This window comes from Watersipora subatra, chromosome 4 (assembly GCF_963576615.1).
Source record: "Watersipora subatra chromosome 4, tzWatSuba1.1, whole genome shotgun sequence".
NCBI lineage: Eukaryota > Metazoa > Bryozoa > Gymnolaemata > Cheilostomatida > Watersiporidae > Watersipora > Watersipora subatra.
The window spans coordinates 66,900,581-66,928,406 of record NC_088711.1 but is presented as its reverse complement, the minus strand read 5'-3'; the positions used below and the strand labels follow the sequence as shown (position 1 = coordinate 66,928,406).

The 27,826-nt window shown below is 34.9% G+C and overlaps 1 pseudogene; it reads right to left on the bottom strand.

Annotated features, from left to right (window-relative positions):
- Positions 1 to 422: 422 nt before the first annotated feature.
- On the bottom strand, positions 423 to 23,726 carry LOC137394541 (gastrula zinc finger protein XlCGF57.1-like; annotated as a pseudogene).
- Positions 23,727 to 27,826: the final 4,100 nt, after the last annotated feature.

Sequence of the window (27,826 nt, the reverse complement as noted above, 5' to 3'; positions counted from 1 at the left end):
AACTACTAAATCAAACAATAAATGCAACAAGAAGCCTTAACTGTTATAAAGATTAAAGCTTTGCTGTAAATATTTAATTACAAAAGTAATTGATTCGATGTTTCCAACGTCAGTAGGTTTGGTCAGGAGGATCCGCCAATATACCCATCTCAAAAAAGTTGCAGTTGTTAGTCGTGTTCATGTTGGTTCAAACAAACTGAAAAACTAAACCGAAGCTTGTCATTCAATAGAACACATACACACAATCTTTGACCAGAAAACTCCATATATTTTACCACAATTAGATAAGTAAATAATAACTCAATATACCACAGATGCAAAGACACATCAAAAAAGACACTTCCTATACAATTTTGAGTGTATCCAAGTACATTTGAACATGTAGTGTAACAGTTGTATGTCCTATATAGAAATGGCTTCTATCAAGTGTGAGTCTTCATATGATTTGTTAAGTTGTAGCGTTGAGAAAACCGTCTACTGCAAATCTTACACTGGAATGGCTTCTCTCCAGTATGAGTCCTCATGTGTCTTGTAAAATTAGATCCTTCAGCGAACCGACTACTTCAAATCTTACACTGAAACGGCTTCTCTCCAGTATAAATTCTCATATGACTCGTTAGATTAGGGCAATCAGCAAACTTACTACTGCACACCTTGCACCAGAATGGTTTCTCTCAAGTGTGAGTCCGCATACGATCCGTTAGATTACCACAATGAGCAAACCGACTACTGCATATCTTACACTGAAGTGGCTTTTCTCCGGTCTGAATCTTCATGTGTCTTGTTAGACTATGACGACGATTAAAGCCACTACTGCATATATTGCACTGGAATGGCTTCTCTCTAGTGTGCGTCCTCATATGATTTGTTAGAGTACCACATTGAGCAAGCCGGTTACTGCATATCTTACACTGGAATGGCTTTTCTCCAGTATGAGTCCTTATGTGTCTTGTTAAATGATGGCGATGAGCAAACCGACTTCTGCAAATCTTACACTGAAGTGACTTTTCTCCGGTATGAGTCTTTATGTGTCTTGTTAGACTATGATGATGATTAAAGCCACTACTGCATATATTGCACTGGAATGGCTTATATGATGGCAAATAATAAAATAAATAATGGCAAATATGAATAATATATCGTATGTAATGATTCAAACACACGATATCAGGTCAAGGACCCACCAACAGACGTAAAGCACTTATGATGAAATGATTTTTAGTACTTCAATTTTTTATTTCATTCTAAATTCGAAGTAATATTTTTATCTTATATCTGTAATTACCAATGTTCATAAAAGCTCATTGCACTCATTGGTATGTTTGCTACAGTTTGCAGCCAATAGAAGAGGAGTTACGAGTGTCGATTAATTGTAAAATCAGATTACCGCAATGATGTTATCAAATAATATGCTACCAATCCGCAAATTTATATGTTGTATAATAATCTAACAAATGATACAAATAGTTATTCATGAACAAGTGCCATCAACGAACCGTACTTGTATCACACGCACAAACCAAAATTAGCGTTCTTAAAAAATATTTCCATCATTGCTCGCATAGCTGCGTTTTGGTTGTTGCTCTTGATGGGACACCTATTTTCTGATTGTCGAACACTTTCCAAAATGTCCTCTGACTTCAACTCTTCATTTGCACTGCTGAGTGCAAAAGTTTTGCTCGCTAAATGAAACAATTAGCATAAAACCAGTCATTCATCTACTAACATAAATGTGAGCCGTTTTGTATATACGTGTACATCAAAGTTTTCAAAGTTTTCACCTCTATTTGAAGTACTTCAAAGTACTTCAAATAGAGGTGGTGTTCAATTAGAGGTTTTACGGTAATCAGCAGTTTTATCAGAAATGTACCTACAGTGCACCCTTAAGATACGAAGTTGATCCATTTTAAGGCTGGCATCAAATGGCGAAAAATTCATATGTCCGGGTATAGAAACCATTGTAATTATACAAAAAAAGGGAAAAATCATCAAAAATTTTATAAAAATGCTGTTCATATTCAAAATTAGTAACAAAATAGAAGGTTAACTTTAGTAACTATAGTTACATACAGTAGCTGTATTATAATAAGTGCACCTAGTGATTATAATCTGCAATACTGTAAAATGCAAAATTGTAATCTATGTACCAAATGCAGATCGTACAGTAATAAGTTTTTACCTTCAAAAGGTACGCATAACATAAACTTTTAAATCAATTTAAAGAAGTTTAGCTTGCCAAACTCACACTTAAAAAACTAAGTTATAGTATGTATTCTCAACTATTTTACTGAATTTCAACTTTTTATCACAAATTTACCGGAAATAAAAATGAAATTCTATTTGCTACTAGCTGTGCCACCCGGCGTTGCCTGTGTAATAAAAGAGTATTTGGACAGAAAATTGATTTGTATTTAACATATTGCAACATTTGCCATTCTAACTTTCAAACTACATATCATGAAAAAAGTTTTTGTCTTATAAACAATGAGAAGTAGTGAGAGTTTTGCTATCAGGCAGTTTAATAATGTGAGTGAACAGCTTCTCGTGATGGTATGCTATGACACGCGTCATTTGTAAAGTGGTTAGGTATTGCTCTGATGTAATGCCTTATATTGGCAGGCCAGAAATTTGACTTCCATAGTCCAGTTGGCTAGGCGTAAGACTTGTGAACGGCTTGGTCCGAGATTGAATCTCTTTTGGTGCAAAATATTTATTTTAACATCTATAGCCAGATTTCCGACAGACACACAACGAACTTTGAGAAATATATATATATATACAGTCAAACATGGATAACTCGAACTTCAAGGGACCGAGCAAAAGTGTTCGAATTATCAGAGCATTCAAGTTATTAGAGCACTGTCACAAGTCCATATATTTACTTATTTATTAGTAGATGCATGTAAATATACAAACTATAATATAAATCAAAAGCACAAATGGCTTGTTTCAAATTAAATGCTTCTAATGTAAAGTTTAAAACGTTTTCATGAAAAAGTATAGAGATTTTTCTATCACTTGAGATTGGTTTGTTGTTTGAGGTGATGTTATTGCCAGGACGTTTCTCAGATTGACATTGGCAAAACTTGATCGTTGTTGAAATGCTCAAAAGAAAAGACATTTTTTTCTTTTGGGGTTTTACCCACGATCAATTTTGCCGTTTTTTCTTGAAGTTTATGCAGATTACTTTACTTTACCTGGGATTCGTTAAGAGCAACACTCCGAGGCAGTTCAATTAGAAGTTTTACGAGGTTTTACGGTACATTCTATATCACTCACGCTTTTTTAATAGATACTTATTGAATGTACACACGTATTCTGTGTTTAGGTCAAACGATGAATAGTTTTTTGTAGCTCAGACAACGTATACGTTTAATTACAACATTTTTTAAGACGTTTTAAACATTCAACATTCCGACGTTGATTCAACACGGAATCAACGTCGGAAAACTATTCATCACGGGCTAGCCGGGTCACGCACTCAAGGATTTTCGCCACGCACATACAAAACAACATGCGATTTTTGTTTTGTATGTGCGTGGCGAAAATTCTTGCGCGCGTGACCCGGTTAGCCCGTGCTATTCATCGTATCGCTGTATAAATCAATTTTCACCAAACTTTTAGAGAAGTCGTTGACAAAGATATTTTGCCGATGGTGGTAATAACGACGCTTATGAATTACGAAAAGATGAAGTTTACCTCTATGGCTTTGAATAAAGTGATTTTCTAAAGCGAAAACAACCGTTTCGGTAGCTGTTGGGCAAAAAAACAGTTCGAATTAACAGTGTTGAATTCGAGTTATCTATAGCAATTTATCATTACGTGGGAACGGACCAAAGGAAATGTTCGAATTAACCATTTTTTCGAGCTATCCGTGGACGAGTTATCCATGTTTGACTGTATATATATATATTTCATATACAGGATGTACATACCGTAACGTGACTTTAGCTGGTATATTGTAGCGAATAAAGCAGAGAGGAAGCAAAAACATATCAATCCTAATTATGTTGCTGTACACTTGAAAATTAATTTAATGCATAATGAAATGGAAGTTTAAGCAGGCTAAAGAAAGTACAGTCTTGTCCAATTTTTCTTCTGAATTAAAAGAAAAAAAATGCTGGTGCAATGCAAAAAGCTGCTAGCTAGCTAACGTTTGTAGAAGGATCAAGAGAAGGTGCTACAGTAGTTTTTCTTGTATGAAATGTACAAAAGAATCAATGTAACCATACGTACAAAGTTTTTACGTATATATACCGTAGAGAACAGGGCTCTAAAAAGTTTAAGAAAGTAATGTTTATGCGTCAACTATCTTGAGTAGGTAGTTATATGAGTTACATAGATACGATGACTTGTTTTCACGTAGAAGATAACAAGTCCACCTGCAAGGACATGGTTAAACAATAAAATAAAACATGCAATCAAAAAGAAACAAACAAAATATGAAAAACATGCAACACAAGAGATAAATAATATATATTATACATGCATCGTTTTAATGTAAGAGTCCACATCAGTAAATTAAACACCTGAAATATTTCTGCCAGTGTGGAGTTTTCTGTATCTCCTACCTCCTCGTCCTTGCTAAATGGTTGCTCCTTTTGAATGCTGACTGCGTGCATGGCCTTCTAACTCCTTCAAATCTTCAGTCGTAAGCTCCTTATTGTGCTTGATTTAATGAAGTTCTTGTTTTACCCTAAGAAACTTATGTATTTGCGGCATCAAACTTTCGCATTTTCGCTGCAACATCCTCTCGCGAAAGATTTATGAGCGAAACTAAGCTATCATAACGAACGAGCGAAAATGCGAAATTAAATGGTTTTGTTCATTGATATTCACAATAAAATCGCCATATTAGAAATGCACGCAAGTTTCGTGTGTGGTTGGCTCATTGGGCAAATTTTGCTAAACTCATTATAGCTAATACACCGACTGAGCAGCATGGCAAAACAAATTAAGATAATAAGTTTGTTTGGAAAAGCAGCTAGACAAGTTAGGAAGATGATGATATTAGTTTAGTCAGTCAATTTGTAACTGATGAGGATGACAGTCTGGTAGGGAAAGTCATAAAATTGATTAATAATTATTATGGTTATGAATTTTACTACCAACCAAAAGCAATAACAACCCGGAGCCATGGCCACCGCGTGCTATCAATACTTGAATTCTAATATCGGTACCACATAAGTCACTGCCGCAGGGACCTTGACGTCATTGATAGTCTAGGAAACAAATGGCAGCAAGCGATCAAATTGCATTATTGATCTCGCCAACACATTTCTACCTGCGGTTCACAATTAAAAACTACCGTACTTTTCGGACTACTAGCCGCTACTTTTTTCTGATGATTTGAGCCATGCGGCTTATATAAGGGTGCGGCTAATCTGTGGCTTTTTTTTTCACCGCTAAGGTGCACTAACGGGAATCTTCGATTAGTGCGTCTAGTAGTAAAAGAAAATACGAAACAATGCCTCATGGTACTGTCCCGTTAGGCACGAAGTTAAAAAGAGTCGGATAATACGAAACTGTGTCGTTCTGCACTGTTCCGTTTTAAATGGCAAAGTTGCTGCTACGTTAAAAATCACAGTCCTTAGTTCTGCGGCCTATTCAAAGGTGCGGCTTATGTATTGTTTTATTATTGTTTATTGGAAAATAAAGCAGATGCAGCTTATACAGAGGTGCATTTTATAGTCCGAAAAGCACGGTAGTCCCAATTGAAAAATATTTCGTACCAGTGAACTGGACCTGAGGAATCTAATGATGTTTGTTCCACTGCATTTATTTTCACATAACTATATTTTCGCACTCATCAGAGCTGCGAAATTAAGTTGCAGCGAAATTTTACTCTGTATGCTACTCACGAAACTAAATACTAGCGAAATATAAGTGTCCTAGGGTAATAATAATTTCAAAGGCTGATTAGTTGCGGTCATATTCCTTGACAACGTTAATAATATGGGTGCCTTCTTATTAACGACATCCAAATTTGTTGACATAGAAATCATTTTTCCTTCGTTTTGTAACGTTTGTATCGGTTTCAGATTCGTTAGCTAACGAATTAAATGTAGATACTTGTAGTTATATATGTATGCTGACTAAAAGTTTCTAGTAAAAGATATTATAACGCTACAAATGAATATTTGCTCTCACTTGTGCATTTTACACAAAAGTTTCCTCGCGGAATGCTGACATGAGAGAAGTCGATCATCGTATCTCTTCTAAACGTTCTGAAAATATTTTAGGCAAACTATATTTCGGTGTCTTTTTTTATTTGGACGTGTGTTATGAGCACACCAACCACCAAATTTTAACTCAGGCGAAACTTATCTCAAAATCGTATGGTGCAATAAAATTCGTTTAGCGAGGTGAAGGTCTTGCAGTGTTTGACTTTGTAAGGTGAAAAAATTGTATATCTGGGTAATCGTGTCTCGAGAGGGCACTTTACTTGGAATCAGCTGGTACATATTGTTAATAAAGCAAACCTAACAGGTTTGTAGGCATGTACTGAGTGAATTATAATATAAAGAATAGAAAAAACTTTCAAAGTGAGTTTAAATGTATGAAAAAATAAAGCTCATAAAACCTTTCATCCAAATTTAGTCTGAATGTAGTAAAAAGCTAACTTGAAGGACAAGTGTTACCAAGTGACAAACTGACAGAGAAAATTGTTTGCATTTCTATGAATACCAATAGTTAACTTTCAGCTTAAGCCATGATCTGGTCTTTTATGCTCTGATCTTGTGTTTGTGAAGACCATGAGCCAAATGTTTCCAACAGACAAACTCAGCTAGTAAAGATCATTAGAAGCCTGTCACTTTATTTTTTTTCAAAGATTTCCCAAAATGCTTCACAAAATGCTAAACTCTTTCAAACAAATACAAAACAAAATATGTTATTGTCCACCGTAATTATTAGCAAATACATTTAAAATGACCACAAGCACTGCAAATGTTGCAGCGACAAAGTGCTGAGATGTTGTACCGATATATGAGTGTGAAGACCAATGGTGAACAGGTTAATATAGCAACCAAGACAAACAGGACTGGCTATAAAAAGCTAAAGTCCTCTGACAAGTAGTACTAAAAAGAGAACATATCAATGAGAATCGTCTCGTGTATTTGCTAAGTTGAGGTGAATCGCATAAAAACAATTGCAACATAATTAATTACCTTCATTACTGTCATTGTTGATTGATGAATCACCGGGTTGTATTTCAACCTCAGTATCTACAATAGAAAATATCCATAAATTACTAACTACAAGCAGAGTTATAGTTCAACTAGATATGAGGATCAGCCTAGAAATGTTTGCTCTAAACCGGCTGGTAAAAACTTGATGATAAAATAATCCCATGACCAAATGAGCGGAGCGAAGTTTGAGAGTTCTTATGATAAGTGCATGTGCACACAACTTACGAAAATTATTCATCAACAACGTCGCAAACCCTCATTTCGAAATCTCATCAACAAATTTAATCAACTTTTGTTAATTAAAGTATAATAATGATACAAAACACATATAAACCTATTCAAATAGGTTTACCAAGTCTTTGAAAAGTGTCTACAGTATCTTAAAACTTACCCATCTGAATTGGATTATACACAAATAGCCAGATTTATTTGGACGCAAATCATAATTAAAACTCACTAAGCCTTACTTTTATCAAAGTTAAGATCAAAAATTGAAACGCCGAGCGGCAGAGAATAGAACAATTAAGTCGTGCGCATTTCACGAAAAGATAACGCGCACATTTCACTAGTCAATAGCATTGTAGAATTGCCGAAGGTTTTTGTAATTAACGTAGTAGTACTGAAATTGTTTCATTTTTGTCGATATCAAAGTAACTGAAATTTTAGACAATTTTGTTTACTTTGGTATTGTAACTGATGTCCGACACAGTGTAAGTAAAGGAAATGACAATGATATTCTTTTGTAACGATTTTTATGAGATTATTAAAATATTTAATTATAAGTTTTGATGACTACAGAACAATGACTACGTAGTACAGATTTTCTAAAAATCTATATAAATAGCACAACTTCTTGATATTGTTAGCTATGACGTTATGAAATGTAAACAAAATTTTGCATTGGTGTTATATTACTACTATATTAATAATATTGGTTATTCTAATAATATCAGTGCATTTTATTTCTAATATTGGCCAATATTGCATTGCTCCTATTGCAGGAGAAAAGATATAAACATATAATATTTTCCTTTCATCATTGCTATTTGTTGTATATAATAACACCCACATCTAGTACATTACAGCTACCATTGCAGTTATCCTATTGCACTGCAGTGCCATTTGACTGCTAATATTGCATTTCTCAACCATCAGTACCGTTTTTTTCCAATATCCCTTTGGTCGTGGGCTGTATGACCGTAGAATTTTATGCAGAGTTATAGTTCAACTAGATATGAGGATCAGCCTAGAAAAAGTTTGCTCTAAACCGACTGGTAAAAGCATGATAATAAAATAATATGTAGTTAGGATACTCTATGGCTATAGAGGAACTAGTTATAGCGGAAATAGGAATACAAGACTTGTATCTACAAAAAACGGCATACATGGTTGTAACAATAACAATAGCTGTTAAGTTTATAGAGACCTGAACTAAAGAGGAATTAGAACTAGAGGAAATGACAAAAGTAGACATGGCTACCAAGACCATGAATAAACACGAAATGGGTACAGAGAACAGATGTACATAGTACAGTATGTGCATGTACAGTATGTACTTAGTACCGATGGTCATAAATGGCATGACTAAGAAAAAACATGTGTACAGAAGATACAAAAACAACTATAAGTGATCGTTAATCTTTATCATAGAATTACCATAAAACCTCTATTGGAATGCCATGGCGATGTATTTTTCAACCCTTTCCTAATAATAGCATTTTATTAGAGGTGGCGCTTAAAGATGTGGTTGCGTCAACAGGTTTGATTTAATGAAATTAAAACCAATGAAAGGCTAAAACATCAGCTACAATTTGATGTCATTTTTGTCTTTGTAGACTAACCCTGTTCAGAGATAAATGCGTTTGAATGAGGCCATATTTTAAAAAGCTCAGATTCCAGCGGGTGCTTTGTTTGTGACGTAACGAGTGATACATGTGAAAAGAGCGAGCCAACGAGCGACAAATATAAGATCTGTTTTTTAGCCAATCAGCAAGACAAAATGTTTATATAGGTCATATTAAATTTTATCGCTTGTAAGACGAGTTGTCTGTGATGCACCAGTGGTGAAACCTCAAACCCCGAACTTTAAAGGGGTTTGTGTATGCATGTGCGTGCATGTCCATGTAGGTACAGGTATACGTGCATGTACAGTAATGTACGCGCATGTACGTGTATGTACATGTATTTCATTGCATGTGCCCAAATGTACATGCCTGTACTTGTATGTACGAGTATGTATGTGTATGTATGAGTATGTGTATGTACAGGTATGTATGTGTATTTGAATATGTGCATGCATGTATGTGTATGTATGTACGTGGATGTACAAACATGCAAGTGTTTGTATGAGTATGTATGAGAATGTATGTGTATGTATGAGTATGTACAGTATGTACATGCATGTATGTGCTTGTACGAGCATGTTCATGCATGTGCATGAATGTACGTGCATCTATGTGTATGAACTTGCATGTACTTGAACATATGTGTATGTACCTGAATGTAAGTGTATGTACATGTATGTTGGTTGCGGATGTATGTGTATGTACATTTTGCACGCGTTTAAACACGTATGTCTGTGTATTTACGTGTATGTGTGTGTATGTGCGTGCTTGTATCGTTTGTACCTGTACGTATGTGTAAGTGTATGTCGGTTTGTGTATTCTTATGTATGTACAAGTATCTTTGTGTGTGTACCAATAAATATATGTGTATGTAAAGGCATTTACTTGTATGAAATATTTTTTACCTGTGTGCATACATATGTGCATGTACTTGCATGTACGTTTATGTGTGTATGTCTGTGCAGTTGCATGATTGTATGTGCATGTTCAGATGTGTATGTATGTGTAATTACAAGCATGTTCATGTATATGTGAGTATGTTAGTGTATGAACATGTTTCATACATAATGTAAAAGTATGTACGTCTATGGACAAGTATGTACATGCATGTATGGGTATGTACAGGTGTGTGCATGCATGCATGTGCTCGTACAAGTTTGTACGTGTATGTATTAGTGCTGGGACGATATTACAATATATCGGAATACCGTCGATATCACTTTCTGATACCGACCGTGCCGAGTGCTTTCTGCCCATATCGAAATATCGGATATCGTCAATATTTGACGATATCAACAATAATATAGATCCATCAGTTTTTTGACGTCACCGCCCTGTTTGCATATGCGCTCGTCTACAAAAAAGCCGCCATTTTTGTAGAAAACGATCGTCATTATCTTGATTAATAGTACGTTAGTTTGTAATATTAATTTTTGCTGATAACAAAATAACAAAAAGTCTCTATTTGCAGCATAGTATCAAATAAAATTGAAACTGCAAAAGTATCCTGAATGCAAGATAGTAGTGAACAATTCATGTTTAGTTTGAGATTATTTGTGCAAAAATTGAAAGAAATTCTACTTGAGTTGACTTCAAATAAGTCATGCAAGATAGCTTATACAAAAATAAATTGATTGATGCTACAGTATATACAAGAGTTCAGGTCTGAAGAATAGATCTTCTATGAGTATTGATTGTGACAAGATTGATTGTTATTAATAATTTGATGACTATAATACGCATACCTGCCAACTCTCAAGCATTGGGCGTTAGACTCACGCAATCACCCCAAAGAAAAAATAAAAATGCGTGAGAAATGCGTGAGATTTTTGCCCCATTTTCCACAATCTTATATATACTATCATTGATACATCATATGCCCATAACCAAATCTCACGCATTGCCCCACTCTTGGGTTGGCAGGCCTGATAAAATGGTCTGTACTATCTGACTGTAAGTATCATTGATGTTTACATGATTAATGGTATTTTTCGGAGTTGTTTTGATACTAGAATATAAAATTTGCAATCAAAAGTATTGTTTGCAATAATTAATTGCAGAAGCTTCGTGTTTTTAACAATAAAAGTTATCCATAAAGATGGCAGACAACGATAGAATGACGTCACGAAAAAACGAAGGATATTCTAATCGACTTGATACCCGATTCTCCAAAGAATTATACTGGTACATGGATTAATTAGGGAGTTGTTCTACCATGGCAGGGTTTTTGACAGACCAGCCAACTCCGAATAACATAACCGATATTTCGATGTATCGGTTGACTACACCATCATATCATACCGAAACGAATTTTTGATATTGTCCCATCACTAGTATGTATGTGTATTTATGTGTATGTACATGTATGTAAGCATATGTACGTGTATGTATCTGGTTGTACATAAATGTTTGTGCATGTACGCATATGTATGAGTAAGTATGTGTATGTATGTGAATGTATTTGTATGTACATGTATGTATGTAAATGTGTTTTGTAAACACTCACTACGTTTTCACTAGCTAGAAGCAGTAAGAAGATTTCTCCCCAATACACCCTTCTTCATATCTATTTAGATTTTCTTTAGGTTCTCAACATGCTTAGAAAACTAACCATTTCTGCAAGCCAGTGTGAGAGGCTTTGCCTTCTAAAGCCTATCTGTTTTCTTTATCCCAGGTTCCTGCATCATAAACAAGGGCACGAGATAGGCCTGCCTACGCAACAATATATACGAGTATGTAGATGTATGTATGTTTGTGTAGGAGTGGGTATGTACCAACATAGACATGAATGTACATGCATGTTCATGTATCTATGTGTATGTAGATATTTGTATTTGAAATGTACATGCAAGTACGTGTGTGTAAGTTACAATTGCCTGACTACAATTGCATTCTGTTGCGACCATTAGAGTAGTTGTATAGCGATGACACCAAGAGAGTCTTCTACGATGAAGGGTTTAGTAGTTTATACTTTAATATAAAGCTTTAGCTCATTTACGGGTATGAGTCATAACCTGCTGCCTAAAGTTTTTAGCATCAGGTCTAGAAACAAATTGTAAAATCTATTTTTGAATGCAATGGCGCTTCATTTTTAACCCTTCCTATAGTGGCGGACATATGGAGGTGGCGGTCAAATGGAGTTGGCATTCAAATAGAGGCTGGGGTTGCATTTTTTAAAATAATTGTACTTTTTTTTAAACTTGTCAGTTTTCTGAGGTCAATTTAACCCTTTTACAGGCAAAGCGACTGTCGCCTATATTTTGCTCTCTCGTTTGAGCAGAGCTACGTTAATCCTTTTTGATGCAATAAATTTGCTAACTCGTCAAATATTTTGATAAATATGCATTGGCAAGCCAAGCTATATTTCTACCAGTTGATATATATTGCTTGCAACAAACATCTGATGAATTATAGCCTAAGGCCCTGTGCCGTGCTTACCAATTTGTTGGTGCTTTCAATTTTTCATTTCAATTTAAATTTGAAGGTGCATTTTCACTCTATATAGCTATTTTTTATGATGTTGCTGAATGTACTCAATGACATGTTTGTTACAGTTTGCAGCTAACACTAGATTTGTATATACAGTAGAAGAAGAGTTTTGAGTGTCAATCAATTGTAAGTCATGCTAAGATAACTGCAAACATGCTATCAAATAATACGCTATTCGTCTGCATATTTTATGTTGTATAATGGTAATCTATCAAATGCTGCAGATTTATTTTCAAAAACAAGTTACATAAACAAACCATACCTATAATATTACTACAATACAAGCAAAAACGAAAATTAACAATTTTGAAACGAAAGTATTTGCATCGTTTGCTCGGCCAGTTGCATTCTGTATGTTGCTTTCGGTGGTAGAAACATGGGGTTTGGGCTTCTGACTATAGTGGCTTCTATCAGGTTTCTGTGGCTTCAGCGACTTCCACATGGTTTTTCGACCTCCAATGTTCTTCTGCAGTGCGGGACTAGTCATTATTAGTGTCCAAACAATCTTTAGCACAAAAGATGAACCTTTGCTGCATTGCTAAGCACAACTATTAGCCTAAAAGTAGTAGTTCATATACCATCGTAAATCTAAACTGTTTGTTCGCATACATGTGCGTCGAAGTATCAAGTTCATGTCAGGATATTAACTTTTATTAGCCTGATACAGTTATTGATAATGTCTATGGTGTTGATTTCAAAAGCTTGACAAAAAAATTAACACCTTCACAGCTGGAAAAAGAACTTCGATATGAACATAAGCAATGAAAGAATTAATTTCATCGATGTAACAGAGTCATTACTACCACCATTTTGTGGACACTTTTCGACTCAACAAGTGCTATTATGGGTTTGCAAAGATCAAAGAATGTGGAAGAGGCGTTCATATGTAAGTGGCATTCAAATAGAGGGTTTACGGTGTGTTAAACGAATGGAAAAACAGTGAGTACAGCTTATACACTCTGTATACTTGTAATGGAAAAACAGTCTTTAAAGCTCGGGTGTAGCCTATACATGTTGTCAGCTGATAAACAATATTTTCCATAAGTAAAAAGTATTTACAACAGAATCTTTATAGTTATCTTCAGTTGTTAATACCATAAAAGTGTATTTTCTAACCTTTAAGCTGGCCAGCAAGATACACAATGAGGCTAGAATTCATCTACAAAATCTAATAATAACTGCTACAAGAAGCCTTAGCTGTTATGTGAATTATTGCTCAGCAGATATGGAAGAAATTCCATGCACTATAAAGATTAAAGCTTGGCAGCAAATATTTAACTGCTAAAGTAAATGATTCGATGTTTCCGACGTCAGTAGGTTTGGTCAGGAGGATCAGCCATTGTACCCATTTCCAAAGAGTTGCAGGTGTTAGTCATGTTCATATCGGTTCAACCAAACTGAAAAACTGAACCAAGGCTTGTCATTCAATAGAACACATGCATGCAATTTTTGACCACAAAACTCTATATATTTTACCACAATTAGACAAGTAAATAATAACTCTATATACAACAGATGCAAATACACCTAAAAAAAGACACTTCCTATACAATGTTTATGCAACCAAATAAGAGTATATGAGTGTATCCAAGTACATTTGAACATGTAAAGTTGTATGTCCTATAATGAAATGGCTTCTATCAAGTATGAGTCTTCATATGACTTGTTAAGTTATAGCGTTGGGCAAACCGTCTACTGCAAATCTTACACCAGAATGGTTTTTCTCAGGTGTGAGTCTTCATGTGTCTTGTTAAATTACATCGTTGAGAAAACCGACTACTGCAAATTTTGCACTGAAATGGCTTCTCTCCGGTATGAATCCTCATATGACTTGTTAGATAACGGCGATTAGCAAATTTGCTACTGCATATCTTGCACCGGAATGGTTTTTCTCCAGTATGAGTCCTCATATGATCTGTTAGAGTACTACGTTGAGCAAACCGACTACTGCATATCTTGCACGGAAATGTTTTTTCTCCAGTGTGCACTGTCATATGATCTGTTAGAGTACTACGTTGAGCAAACCGACTACTGCATATCTTGCACTGGAATGGTTTTTCTCCAGTGTGCACTGTCATATGATCCGTTAGAGTACTACAACGAGCAAACCTACTACTGCATATCTTGCACGGAAATGTTTTTTCTCCAGTGTGCACTGTCATATGATTCGTTAGAGTACTACATTGAGCAAACCGACTACTGCATATCTTACACTGAAATGGCTTCTCTCCAGTATGAGTCTTCATGTGACTTGTTATTTTAGAGCGTTCAGCAAACCGACTACTGCATATCTTACACTGAAATGGCTTCTCTCCAGTATGAGTCTTCATGTGTCTTGTTAGACTATGACGATGATCAAAGCCACTACTGCATATATTGCATATGAATGGTTTTCCTCCAGTGTGTTTGCTCATGTGCGTTGCTAGATGACTGCGGCGAGCAAAGCTAGCGCTGAATATCTCACACTGAAGAGACTTCCTTGCAGGGAGACCTTTTATCTTTGTCTTTACAGCGGTAGTGCATAACAATCTTCCAGATATATCATTCTGATCTCTTGGAAAGTATTTCTGTCCACAATCTTTACCTATAATGCAAGTTGATAATGTTTGGCCCACAAACTTCGTGGTATGGTATACACTCAATAATTTTTATATCATAAAAATGTCATTTAAACCCTATAAGTAATATGAAAAGATTATTTAGGAGTTTTCCTTGTAAATATGAATAATATATCGTATGTAGCGATTTAAACACATGATATAAGGTCAAGGACCAACCATCAGATGTAAAGCATTTATGATGAAAAGATTTTTAGTACTTCAATTTTTCTTATTTCATTCTGAATTCTAAGTCATGTTCTTATTTTATATCTGTATTTACCAATGTCCATAAAAACTCATTGCACTCATTAGTAAGTTTGCTACAGTTGGCAGCCAATGGAAGAGGAGTTACAAGCGTCGATTCATTGTAAAATCAGATTACCTGATGTTATCAGATAATATCCTACATATATGAAAATGTATATGTTATATAATAATCTAACAAATGATACAATTATTCATGAACAAGTGCCATCAACGAAGCGTACTTGTACTACACGCATAAACCAAAATTAGCGTTTTTAAAACTAAAATATTTCCATGTAGTTGCATTCTGATTGTTGCCTTTGGTGGGACGAACATTTTCTGATTGTCCAATACCTTCCACAATGTCCTCTGACCTCAACCCCTCTTTTGCACTGCTGAGCTAGTCGATATTTTCGGCCAAACAATTTTTTGACACAGTGAAAATTTAACGCGTTGCATTTATGCTAGTGTCTGAACTACTATCAGAAATTTATATACTAATCAGGCATTTGCCAAGGCAACTGCTTCCAAAAGTACCATAGCTACAGAAACAGTTACGAGAAGAAATGTCTTGAAACACGTTTATGTGTATTTACCTGTATCATAAACCCATAATACACATTTACAATATCATAAATGAGAGTGTATCAGGGATTTTTTGTAAAACGATTTTTGAAAAATTAATTTGCCCAGGGGTCGCAAATAGCCCAAAAAAACTTGCCTTCCAAAGGGTTAATAAAAGGTTGGCGCTGTATTCTTCAACCTTTTCCTATAAGAACAATTTCTAGCGGTTGCATTTAAATGAAATGGGGTGTTCAAATAAAGTTTTTACATTACCTACAAATAACGGCAGGTTTAGCATTGGCTAAAACTAATACAACATACAGCTCATAATCTCATTTTGTCTATTCATGCAAGTTGAGTGAATGACTCAAAATATGTATGATTGTCTAAAATCGTATAACGTAAGGGTGAAATGATAGAAATTTTAAATTGCAGCTATTTATACCAATATAATCATACATTCATTGTTCTACAATATATTTTATAACAAGACTTGTCTTCATCTGTCTAAACCAATGGTAGAAAAGTGGAAAAAAGAAAATAATTGCATCACAATAGAAATGAATTCACAGCATGCAGCTTGCTAGATTACCGCTGTAACACTTGCATTATTGGCCTTTAATTTGACGTGATAACATCATATGTCAAAACAATAACCGAACTGTTGGAGTACGTCAGCCAAATAAAAAGACTCCAAACTGCGGCGTTTTTGTGATGGCTGCGATTAAATGTTCAGTTTTGAGTTTTTAAGAGCTTGTAATCACATTTCCACATATTTTGCGTCTTCAAAACAGCAGAGTAAAGGTCCGGCCACATGTAACGAATTATTCGTTCAATCTAACCGAATTCACGAATTTCACAGAATTCACAGATTTATTCGGCCGAATATCACAGAATCGTCTTAGCTGTGCATGCACACCAAATTCGCCAACGAAACGCTTTTAATTGGCTTACCAATTTTTTTAGCGAGCACGGTTCTACACGGTTCTAGTAGTTTTGACAAGTGGTATAGTCCAAGACATGTACGACGACACACAATAAAAGTATCGCCGCGATATGACTTTACACATATGATGCAACTGCCTCGGCTACGGAACTCGGCTACGTTTAGTACTTCTGCCTCGCAGCTACTTTCGCGATGACGCCATTCTGCATATCTTGTGACAACCTCGAATAATTTTGTAAATAAATGTGATGCATTGCCAATGGTGTTAGCTCAAAGCTCATGCAATGATTTTAAAAATGTTTTGGAACTCAATTACGTTTAGTATTTACATTAAAAACTAGGCTAGCGACTAGTTTTCAATTTTATGCAGTAGTTATTCTCTCTTGTGATTAAAAATAGAACTAATTATTCAATGAATTTAATAATTCGCGGGATCGACTGTTCGCAAAATCGCGAATTTTTATGACCAACGAATATTTTCATCCTGTAGAGTAATAAGATGTCATGAATTTCATGAAGAAAAATCTTCAATAGAATTACCTTCCCCACTGTCTGTGTCGACTGATGCATCATCAGGTTCCACTTCAACCTCGATATCTACAGTATAATGTATTTATAATTCACTACCTACAAACATTGATTTAGTGGAGCTACACAAAAGGACCAGCTTAAACAGTACTTTAGGCTGGCTGGTTAAACAATCACATTAGAATAGTGTGTAATTACAATATACAGGCTTAAATTTTTAAGTTGAAAAATAATAATTTTTCAAACGCTACAATTATATACTCATGAACAAATGACTAGCGTCCAAACATCTTTTTACCGGAGCAAAACATTTACGCGTTGCATTTAACACAAGCGATAAACCTTTAGCTGCATCGCAAAGCGCAAGTTTTAGCCTAAAACTAGTCGTTCATCTACCATCATAAATGTAAGCTGTTTTTCACATACACCCAAGGATCAGAACCACATGAAACAAGCAACCACTATTAAGGCGTGGTCACACAAGCACCGAACCGAACTAAATGACGCAAAACGACATCGCTCTCAGCTGTAAAAAGTTCGGCAAAAGACATTTCTAGCCGAAACGAACCATTTCGGTACTGCTCGAAACTTCGTGGCCGAACCCTTGCTCTTATTGGCTGGTTAAAATTCTAGAATTCTAACGAGCACGCGTCACATTTCTCCTTACGTGCGTGTGAGTAAAGTTAAAAAAGAAATGGGACGATACTTTTATTTTGTTAAATAAACAACATGAAGCAATTTATGACAAGGTTCACCTGGACTCGTGATTGTGTTGCATAAATGTAAGATGTTGCACTTGAGTTTTGCATAAATGTAAGAGAATGGTTGTGATTTTATTTTGTGTAGAATATAAGTAATGTGTCATATTCATCCTGATGAAGTATCGTTGACTGATTTATTTATGTGAAACCACAGTACTATGATAAAGACTGTTTTTTTTGGTATGTACTCAGCATAGAAAAACATTCATTATTGAGTTATTTTGAGCAGCTGAATGATCTTCTGAGAAATCTGCTGTGTAAATATCATTTATAATTGTTCCTCCAAGTTTTTTGTTTACAATAGAAATATTTAACTCAAATACATAACAACTACTAATTAAACCGTGTCTTGTCTCTATACGTATGGTATCTAGCAAGCGAAGTGACTTCGGATGCCGTGTGACATGTGCCACGAACTGAACCAGCCTCCGAACCGATCCTACGTCGGTTCGGTGCTCGTGTGACCACGCCTTTAGCCTGATACAGATATTAATTATTTCTATTGTTGCCTTTAAAGCTTTAACAAAAAAAATGATGAATACATTTGGAGTTAAAAACTGGACTTCGATATGAACAGAAGCAACGATGGAATTAATTGCTATCGATGTAACAGTCATTATTAGTACGATTTTGAGGACAATTTTCTACTGATCACTTGGTATTATGGATTCATATAGATCAAATTATGTTTATCAAATATGCACTTGAGCATCGTTTTCAAACATTTATTGCAAAAGCTTCGTGTTTTTAACAATAAAATTGTCTATAAAGATGGCTGAAAACGATGAAATTACATCACGAAAAAACGAAGGATAGCATTTCATGTTAATATTTCATAGATGAATAGAGGTTTATAGTGTGTCGGGATTCGGGTTAAGGAAGTTGCCATAAAACTTTGAAAGTGGTGATAAATATTTAAAAAGCATTTGCTGCATCACAATTGATGCATGCTATTTTGCCTAAACTCATTTATTTTACTACTAATTAAATATTCATCCTAACTGTCTAAAACATCTTCATAGAAAACCTAAATATAATTCTACTGCGAATATATCATGTTTGTAGAAATTTTGTAAACATATTATGATCATTCATCGGTCATTAAAGGTTGACTCTCAACAAAACTCACATTACAATTATTTAATAGCAACAGATTCACCATGTCTTACTCTGCTGTGTTTAAGGTGCAAAATATGTGGAAATATGATTACAAGCTCTTAAAGATGTAGTTGCGTCAAAATTCAAGTTGATCTTAAAAGAAAGCATCTTTTTCTCTATCAGTTGATATGTTGTTTGTTGTGTTACGCGATCGCATTGCCAAGATATTTGAAGATTAAAACCGAAAAAATCTGATCGCCGTAAAAACGCTCAGGCCACAAAAACGTGCCCAGCCTCGCCAAAAATGATGTCACGCGTTTGGCAACCTGTCTCTATCTCTCGTATTCACATCAGCTATTTGCGATAAAAGTCTAGTCTTACGCGGCTCTATTGGCATATATCTTATTTTGTATTTGCTCGTGTTGGCTAGAATAAAATTTTAAATCCTGCTACAGATGCACTATTATGAATGTTTAAAAGGCCTCAAATAACGAAAATTGAAAATTTGTTCTACTCACTTTCTCCAAATGTTGTGTAAACATTTGGGTACCGACTACCAATTCTACCGGTCTACGGCAATTCTGTCAAGTCACTTTATGTAGAACGCGGTCTTTGTATCAACACAGTTCTGCAGCTACCCATATAAACGATATACAGCCTCCCATAAGCCCTGCCCACATTATGTCGCCTATTGCCTATTGCCTATTGCCTACGTACTAGTTTCTTACTAGTATTCTTACCAAATACTAAATAATTGAAATAAGCAAGCCACCTCTTTGAAAAGAATATAGACAGGGATAGAGTTTTAAGGATGAGAAGTCTGCTGCAAACTAGATTTGAACTCACATTCTCGAGTTCTGCGGACACCCATATACCATATCCGATTCACTACAATATTCTGCAAATCATGTTTTGCATTATCTTCAACCATATTATTTTATTATATAATTTTTACAAGCAAAAATATTTTCATCTCGGCATAAAGCTTTTATTAAAAATATTCATCAAGTCGTGGCCCCTCACATAGTATTAGCTGATACAATAAGACAAAGTCATCTACTGCAACAAACTCAAACAAAACATCATCCAGCACGCATTCAAGTCTCGCTTTCTCCTTTATGACAGTTTCCACACTGACAAAGCTTCTTCGGCTGGTGGGACGACATAAACATTCTGTAATCAGTAAAACAAGTAAATGTAAACAAAGTAGATGCAATAAATATGTCATTCATAGATATGTCATTCTAAAGCGTATCTATTGACAGCTTCCAAATTGGGAGTTAAATAGATTGTGAGTGTAATTTTAAAAACGAATAAACATTTAATAAAGGCACAAGTACGCCAAGCCAACGATTCGAAGCTTTGGTTCTGGAAATTAAAGATTTGCAAATATCAATCGATTTTACCCACTTCCTACGAGTGAAAATAATTTGTAATCATGACTCTAATTTACCAAAGAAAATTCGAAAAAAATATTATAGCTAGGTAAAACGGCAGATAAGCTATGAAACGATGATTGGAGATAGCAAAGAATTATCATTTTATTAATTAGTATATGTATTTATGACTATAAAAAATATTACATTTACTAAAGTATAGAAGACTCTAAGTTAATTTACCTCTATTCTGTCTTCTTCTGCAGCAAAACGCTGCTGACGCCTGTCAGCTTTGGCCATAGGCTGTCTACTCTAATCTTTTACTAAAAGTTGCTCAGATAATTCTGAGTAGCAGTCGCTCGAACTTGAAGCCATTTTGAAACTATGTATAACTTAGTAATTGTTGAAACGCGTTGAATCAGTAACGATGAGAATAAACTCTAAACGATGAGAATCTTCGAGATCACAGACAACGCGTTTTACGAGTGATAACATTTATTACGGCCTATATAAAAATTTCGCACGCATGATTGGCTAACGAATCGACCTCATATTTATTGCTCGTGGTTTCGTTTCAGATACCTTGCTTGTTACGTTACGAAACAGGCACCCGCTGGAACATGAGCTTTTTAAAAGAGGGCCTCATTCAAACGCATATATCTCTGGACAGGGTTGGTCTACAAAGACAAAAATGGCATCAAATTGTAGCTGGTGTTTTAGCCTTTTATGGGTCCTAATTTTATTTTTGACACAACTACATCTTTAAAACCCCAAAAACGAATGGTTAAGCGCAGCCATCACGAAACTGCTGTAGATTGGAATCCATTTCCAAAACGGCTCAAATGGGATCTAGTTGAACAAGAAGGCTTCTGTTTACACTTTCATACAGCTTCATTCGTCAAAACATTTTCACAAATATGCTTCACGCAATCAATAAAACCATGTCTATTGTCTTCGCGCGTTTATTTCATCATAATTTTAAAGCTGTCATTTGAGCACTGATATCTCAAAACTTCCACTATAAATTTGTTTTAGTTTTCAGCCTTAGCTCGAAGAAGTGCATATCATCCTCTGATGAACACGCTTAACCGGTTGGTCACCTGTGGTAGTCGAAAAATGCTGCAAAAACTGTTCACGCGACTTGTCTGAAAGTATAGGTCACATGATCAGATTACGATTAGATGATTAGACCAGGTTGAAACGATACTGTGAAGTAGCGAGCATTTATAGTTGATACAGGCTTCCCGGTAGAACCCAAAGTATTTGTCATAATCTAGTGCAACGTTTTATATCAAACCTTTTATTGTCTTTATTGGTCACTCTCGCTGTGGGAGAGTGCAAAATATAGGTAACATGAATCACGCTCTGCCCTTCAAAAGGTCAATATCATACTCATACACTTATTACCTATACTGTGTTATACTATATTACCTACAAGTATAGTTAATAGGTCTATGAGTATACTGTAACCTATTGTGGGTATAATCATTTTGTATTCACTCATATATACTGTATATGCATATTATACCTGAGACAATTATGTCTGTTTAATGTACAATACACAATTATCAATGTACTGACACAACTAGTTTGTGTTAGTCCAACAAACAAAATACAGCTGTATACCACCTTTAGTACAATAAACTAGTTTAACCATTCAATTCACAAGCACCTGTCAAAGCTTATCACCAGTTATCACTACAATTTAATTAATCTTAAACTAACCAGTTGGGTAGAGGTTATCAGGACCACCATCATATCTTGGTTCTGTTTTTATTTCTGCAACTACTGCAATATTTATGAAAGTTCATTTAAAGAGAATGATAAGAAGTTTTTCACAAATATAATAAGATGTCATGAAGTTCATGAAAAAAATTCTTCAATAGAATTACCTTCATCACTGTCTGTGTCGACCGATGAATCATCAGGTTCCACTTCAACCTCGATATCTACAATACAGGCCTAATGTATTTATAATTCACTACCTACGAACATTGATTTATTGGAGCTACACAAAAGGACCAGCCTAAACAGTACTTTAAGCTGGCTGGTTAAACCATCACATTAGAATAGTGTGTAGTTACAATACACTGGCTTGAATTTTTAAGTTGTACCATAATAATTTCTCAAATGCTACAAATATATACTAGTGAACAATTGACTAGCGTCCAAACAGTTTTTTTAACAAAGCAAAACATTTACGCGTTGCATTTCACACAAGCGATAAACTTTTAGCAGCATCGCAAAGCGCAAGTTTTAGCCTAAAACTGGTCGTTCATATACCATCATAAATGTAAACCATTTTTCACATACATCGAAGTATCAGAACCCCATTAAACAAGCAACCACTATTAGCATGATACAGATATTAATTATTTCTATGATGTTGCTTTCAAAGTGTTAATAAAAAAAACAACGAAAACCTCTAGAGTTAAAAAAACGGACTTCGATATGAACAGAACCAACAAAAGAATTACCGGTAATTGTTATCGATGTTACCAAGTCATTATTAGTACGACTTTGATGACGCTTCTCTACTGATCACTTGCTATTATGGATTCATAGAGATCAAATAATGTCAAAGTGGTGGTCAAATAGGGGCGGCAGTGAATTTAGGGGTGGTGCTTGATTTTTCAACTGTTCTCCTATAGTGGCAGGCAAATGGATGTGCAGTTTAAATAAAGGTGGCATTCCAATAGAGGTTGGTGTTCAATTAAAAGTGTTATGTTATGTCTATCGAAAATATAGCTATACTAGACACAACAATAGCAATAGCGGTCAGGCCTATAGAAAACATGGCTATAAAGGAAATAGAAATAGAGAAAATGAACAAGTAAGTATGGCTACAGAAGACATTGATAAATAGAAAATTGGTACAGATAACATGGCTATAGACGACATGACTAAAGAAGAAATGGGTATGAAAAAGATGAATACATATATTGCAAAAATTTTTAAGGACAATAATCTTTATAATAAACATAGTTTAGTAGAACTATCTAACTAACCGGTTGGATAGAGACTGTCACTAAAATCATCTGCTTCTTTCTTCGGTTTTACTAACAAAGTTTTCATGGCAGGCATTATATGGAGAGATCAGTTTATCTAAATAAGAAAGTGTAAGAATAGATTAGGTAATATACGTGTTTCCATGCAAGCAATTGCCGAGAACCTATATTTTAACGCCATGGCGCTCTATTTTTCAACCCTCTCCCACTAAAAGTTGTCAAATGGAGGTGGCATTCCAATAGAGGCTGGCCTTGTATTCTTCAAATAGCTCATCAGCATTTAGGAAGGTAAATTTAACCCATTTGCGGGGATGGAAAATGTTGTCTACATTTTGAACTCTTTGGGAGAAACTGGATGATATTATAGCCTGTGCGATGCTTTGCAATTGTTAAAGCTTAAAATTTTTTATTTCATTCTAAATTTGAAGGTACATTTTTCATTTTTTAACTATAGTTAACAATGTTGCATAAAAGGTCATTGCACTCATTGATATGCTAGTTACAGTTTGCAGCCAAAACTGGCTTTTTATGAGTGATATAAAAGGTCCCTTTATAGCAAGCCGAGTAAAAAAGTTAAAAGGTTAAAGATGTGGTTGCGTCAAAAAATTCAATTTAATGAAATTAAAACACATAAAAGGCTAAAACATCAGCTACAATTTGATGCCATTTTTATCTTTGTAGACCAACCCTGTCCAGAGATATATGCGTTTGAATGAGGCCCTCTTTTAAAAAGCTCACGTTACAGCGGGTGCTTCTTTCGTGACGTCACAAGCAAGATATTTGAAACGAAACCACGAGCGATAAATATGAGGTCGCTTCGTTAGCCAATCATGAGCGCGAAATTTTTATATAGGCCGTAATAAATGTTATCACTCGTAAAAAACGTTGTCTGTGATCTCGAAGATTCTCATCGTTAGAGAATTCTCATCGTTACTGATTCAACGCGTTTCAACAATTACAGTACTAAGTTATACATAGTTTTAAAATGGCTTCAAGTTCGAGCGACTGCGACTCAGAGTTATCTGAGCAACTTTTAGTAAAATATTGGATTAGACAGCCTATGGTCAAAGCTGACAGGCGTCAGCAGTGTTTTGCTGCAGAGGAAGACAGAATGGAGGTAAATTAACTTAGAGTCTTCTATACTTAAGTAAATGTAATATTTTTATAGTCATAAATACATATACTAATTAATAAAATAATTCTTTGCTATCTCCAATCATCGTTTTATAGGTTATATGCCGTTTTACCTAGCTTTAATATTTTTTTCGATTTTTCTTTGGTAAATTTGTCATGATTACAAATTATTTTCACTCGTAGGAAGTGGGTAAAATCGATTGATTCACAACTAGCAAAGCAACATCTACCCATCGTAATTAACTGACTGGTTAAAAGAAAATAAACTGCGTTGAATTACTAATGAATAAGTAAAGAAATATTTACCGAAAACGGCTTTATTAGGATTCCATGATGTCCGACGTAAATGCACCAAAATATATTTTCAATATATTTTTGCTAAAATTTTATTTTCTCATTCAATTAACATAGTATTATGCATTACCAATCATATAAAACAATGTTAAAATTATGTGTTTACTTTCACTTTAACTACATGCTATTAAAGATCGGTAAATGTAACAATTATGTGCACAACTATTCTATAGTATGGTAAGTAAGCTGTGCGTAGTGGATAGAACGCCTGTCAGTAGAACTGGAGTTTTCGAGTTCAATTCCCGTGCAAAGCAGTTTTTTCATTCTTAAAATTTTAGCGCTATAATTGAGCAGTTGGACGACAGACCAACAAATGACAAATAAGCATTAAATTTATATTCACTGTATATAGATGAAAATGTAGCTCAAATTTTATCCATCCATGTATAATGCTTGAATTCAGTGATTTTGAGTCTAGGGCACATTAACACTGGTCATCAGCAAGTGAAGTCCATGAATACTCTCAGACCGACCACAAACTCGAAACAACAGAAAAATAGGCTGTTTTAGGAATTTACTTATATAATCCTTTACTTTTTATTTAATGTGAACTGTTTAACATTAAACAAGCTTGCCACTTTTATAGTCAGTCTCAAAATATTACCTAGTATTAAATTATGCATATTTGATTATTATTTATAATAAAAAGAGCTTTTAACTTTTGATCTTCTTTAAAATATTACTAAAAATTGTTTCGATTTGGATTAGTTTACGCATGTTGCTATACTCGTAAGGAAACTTCAGCGCTGCTACTTGTAAACTCATCTAAAGGAAGGCGTAATAGCAGTCAATGAAATTCTATCTTACAAACATTGATAGAAAAAATTGTTTTCATTTGAGGTAGTTCACTCATGTTTGTCATGCTCATGAAGGCACATGCACACTAGTGGTGCTCGATCACAAATGCATATCTGTATCGTTATGACTATCTAATTAACTATAAGCTGAGCTATCTATAAAACTTGCTACTATGTTCATGACATTAGTACATCTTCACAATTTTTATGTCTGGAGATTTTGTCGAACTTCGATAGAAATAGCCCAAATTATGTCATCGATATTAACTTGCAACCAACAAATTGGTGAGTATTGTCACTGTACCTACCGCTTTAAAACTTTTGTGTAAAAACAAAGTCAATGATGAGCTACTGCCAATTAAGAGTTTTTGTGCCATTCAGAAACTAAAACAATATTAAATACTTGGCGATTTTGTTAGTCTTGTTGTAAAATTTGCCTAAAATACAAAAACAGTGCGTGCAGAGACTATTACTGCTGCAATACAACACAACAATAGACCATATTTTCAGATTTCTGATACATGCACAGTTATGTAATGGATGAAACGCTAACACGCGTAATCTGCACATAAATTAGGCAACAGTTTCATTATTATTTAAGGCCGACCAAAAGACGTAAATATAAACTTCATTTCGACACAAATCAAAATAATAAAACGAGTTATACTGCCAGCAAACCAAATCTTTTCACAAAAGCAAACAAGAAGCTTTTTGAGGTTCCGGCAAAAACTTTGTATTATCGTGTTATATATAGGCCTATACAAAGCGCCACTAAAGGCAAAAAATGTAAATGAGATGTCAATATTTATGAGTAATGCACAAACAATTCCACTCACCTTATGCTAGTAAAACATATTCAAGCTATTTGACATAATCAAAAAAGAAATGAAAAGTTAGTGTTCCAATTTTTTGCGAAATAGCTCTTTTACTAGCTCTTTTACTAGCTCCTACCAAAAAAACTTGTACTAAACTATTCTGCGTTTCAACGCATGTGCGCCTAAAATCACACATCGCATGTGCGATTGTTTGGATCGTTACGACTGCAAGGCGGAGCTTATTTTTGCTTAATCTAGCAGACAGGACAACTCAAAGTTAAACAAAGCAGACAACTCCCTTCATATGATATTTTTATCAAGCTAATTATAACTACAGTGATACTTCAACTTACGAGTGCTTCAACGTACGAGAAACTTGAGATACGCATCAGCTTTCAAGCAAGTTTTAGCACTAACATACGAGCCATGTTTGAGATACGAGCACGTGAGTCAGTTACAATGTATGCCAGAGGTGTTTTATGACAACAGCATAAATCTATATTTTTCAACTGCTCAAGTTATACTTTTGTACCGTGTTTTTGTGCGCGATTTTCAGTGCAAAATAATGTGAATTAAAAGAACTGTGCGTAGACCGAAAGTTTGCCAGTAAAATGAAAAATAATGCAAAGAAAAAACAAATGAGAACAATTGATATTAAACGGAAAATTATTAAAAAATATGCGTGATTGAGCTAACTCAGCGATATGACAGAAATACATCCACAATTATCAAACAGAAGGATTATATTCAGGGCATTTAGCTCGCAAAAGGACTAACCGTAGTTTCTAAACAGTGCAGCGATCTTCACGACCGCTGATGGAAAGACCGCTCAGGCATTGGATAAAAGATAAACAATGGGCCGATGACAGCGTAACTGAAACGACGCTATTTGAAAAGGCCGGTGCTATGTATCAAAACTATAAAAATAGACATTCGGACTAGTTGGCTAGTGGTCGTGCATTAAACCTTTGTGACAACACCAGTTTTTGTCCTAATCGCAACATGTTGCAAGGGCGACAAAGGCAAACGTCCTTAGATAGGTTCATCTTAAAACGGCCAGCTGGTTGTGAAAGCGA